Source organism: Mandrillus leucophaeus, unplaced genomic scaffold (genome assembly GCF_000951045.1).
Source record: "Mandrillus leucophaeus isolate KB7577 unplaced genomic scaffold, Mleu.le_1.0 Scaffold203, whole genome shotgun sequence".
NCBI classification, from domain to species: Eukaryota; Metazoa; Chordata; class Mammalia; order Primates; family Cercopithecidae; genus Mandrillus; species Mandrillus leucophaeus.
The window spans coordinates 1153240-1156278 of NW_012102066.1; positions in this window are offsets into that span (position 1 = coordinate 1153240).

Below are 3039 nucleotides of genomic sequence, written 5' to 3' on the forward strand. Positions count from 1 at the left end.
CTTCCTGAGCCCAGCACAAACACATTCCTCCATATACCTCCCAACTTCCTGAGCCCAGCACAAACACAACCCACCATATATCTCTCTCAACTTCCTGAGTCCAGCACAAACACATTCCTCCATATTTCTCTCGACTTTAGAAAAACACCACCTGGGAAATCTCCGATAAGGACACAGCGGGAACCAATAAAAAAATGCTAAATGTATAATGTTAACCAATTGTAATGCTGTAACCAAAAGAATCCCCTTGTTCCCCTGTAACTTTACGTATCCTATTTACATCGGGCTATAAAAGGCAAGCACTCGCATTGTTCGGGGCCCTCTTGTATGCTGTGGAATGGAGGGACCAAGTTCGAACTTGCAGTAAAAGATCCTTGCCGCTTGGCTTTGACTCTGGACTCTGGTGGTCTTCTTTGGGGAACAAACGATCTGGGCATTACACACCTGAGTCCTGCCCTTCAATAATTGGATTATTAAAGTTGTTTGCTCAGTCACTTACTTGTAGTCAATTCTGTAGGTTAGCTCACCTATCACTCATTCAAACTCTTATTTCAATTTTCCTTTCTTCTTTAGAGAAGGAGGAAAGCCAAAAACTTCCCTTCTCAGATTTCCTTGTAGCTAGGGGTGGTCCCATGACTCAATTCTGGCTAACAAAATGTCAACTGAATTTTGCTGGTACTGCCGCTTCCATCTCTTTTTTCCTGCCTGGAACCTGTGAGGATGCTTGAGGCTCAGTAGTCATTGCTAAGCATGGTAGTGAGCAGGACACTAGGGATCAGTTTCCTTGATGGCATTGTTGAGGCCATCACAATCAGCCTTGGGCTTCCCGTTCCCAGATTTCCTGCTATAGGAGACAAAGAGATCCCTTACTTGTTTAAGCAGTCAAGTGCAATTCTAACGGATATATTTATAAATTCAATTTCCACGTGTGGTAGGCAGAATAAAGTTCCCCTAAAGATGTTCGTGTCCTAATCCTTGTGACCTGCAAATATGTTACCTTACATGGCAAGAGGGACTTTGCAGGTGTGACTAAATTAAGTCCCTCAAGGTAGGGAGAGTATCCTTGATCCTCCAGGCAGGCTCAAGGTAATTGTAAAGGTCCTTAACAACTGAAAGAGGGAGGACGAAGGGGTTGTCAGAGAAAGAGATGTGACAACAGAAGTAGGGTCAGAGAAACATATGTTGTTCACTTTGAAGAAGGAGAAAAGGGACTGCGAGCCAAGGAATGTGGGTAACCTCTAAAAGCTGGAAAAAGAAAGGAAACGGATTCTTCCCTAGAGCCTCAAGAAGGAATTCAGCTCTTCCAGTATCTTGGTTTTTAGCCTAGTGAGACCTGTGTCAGATTTCTAATCTACTGAACCATAAGATGATAAATTTGTATTGTGTTAAATGACTAAATTTGTGGTAATATGTTATAGCAGGAAGAGAAAATTAATACAGTATATTATAACCTTTTAATATAAAATTATGATAGGTCAAAAGAAATTACATTTTTTCAGTGCCAGATTCCTCTAGTTTTTAAAATCAAGACCAAGCAAAAAAAGACATAACTCTTTTTTAGAATAAAAAACAAATCCCCACAAACTTAGAAAAAGACTGATTTTTTTTTTTTTTTTTTTTTAAGACGGATTCTCATTCTGTCACCCAGGCTGGAGTATATTGGCATGATCTAGGCTCACTAAAACCTCCGCCCCTTGGGTTCAAGCGATTATCCTGCTTCAGCCTCCCAAGTAGCTGGGACTACAGGCATGCGCCACCATGCCCAGGTAATTTTTGTATTTTTGGTAGAGACGAGGTTTCACCATGTTGGCCGGGCTGGTTTTGAACTCCTGTCCTCGGGTGATCCACCCGCCATGGCCTCCCAAAGTACTGGGATTACAGGCGTGAGCCACTGTGCCCAGCCGAGACTGAAATTTTTATAGCATAGTAACAACTAAACACCAGTGCTAGTTTTAAACCTATTATAATTGATCAGTGATAGCGCCTTCAGCAAACACATCAAGGTAACAGAAAATGAATTTCTGTAACCCATGCTTTTGTGACTGATTTTCCAAACTACTCCTACCTCAATAACCAATACTTCCCAAAAACAAACCCTTCCCATAAAGCCTGTATTTTTTTTTTTTTTTTTTTTAGATGGAGTCTCACTTTGTCACCCAGGCTGGAATGCAGTGGCACAATCTCGGCTCACTGCAAGCTCCGCCTCCTGGGTTCACGCCATTCTCCTGCCTCAGTCTCCACAGAAGTTGGGACTACAGGCACCCGCCACCATGCCTAGTTAATTTTTTTTGTATTTTTAGTAGAGACGGGGTTTCACCATGTTACCCAGGATGGTCTCAATCTCCTGACCTCGTGATCTGTCAGCCTCAGCCTCCCAAAGTGCTGGGATTACAGGCATGAGCCACCGCACCTGGCCAAAGTCTATATTTTCCGTTTTCAACAAGACTGATCAGCATAGCTTTGGGGTGGTGATCTCATCCTTTGATATACTGTACATTTTTCCTAAACAAAGGGAGACTTCATTTAACAAGGGTCAAGTCTAATACAGAATATCTAGTAGATAAAAGCAGAGTATACCAAGTTTTGTACTATTCAATGAAGGGAGGTAGGAAAGTGGTATATGATAATTTGTTTTGATTATGTGAAGAAATAACTTTATGTATTGGTTTGAAACTCTTGATTTTTTCCTATGTTTTTATTTGAAAAAAATGCTAAAAATGAATAAAATCCTTCATGATCCCACCATCTTCATATATGAAATATTTAAAAAAGTAAAAGTCTTCCCCTTGTCTCCTTTCTGGCAATCCCATCCAACAGATGTAATTGCTATTAACAATTCTAGCCAGCTGTAGTGGCGCACACCTGTAGTCCCAGCTACTCAGGAGGCTGAGGCAGGAGAACTGCTTAAACCCAGAAGGTGGAGGCTGCAGGGAGCTGAGATTGCACCACTGCACTCCAGCCTGGTTGACAGAGTGAGACCCTGTCTCACCTCTCTTTCTCTCTCTCATCTAGGACTTTCTTTCTTTCTTTCTTTCTTTC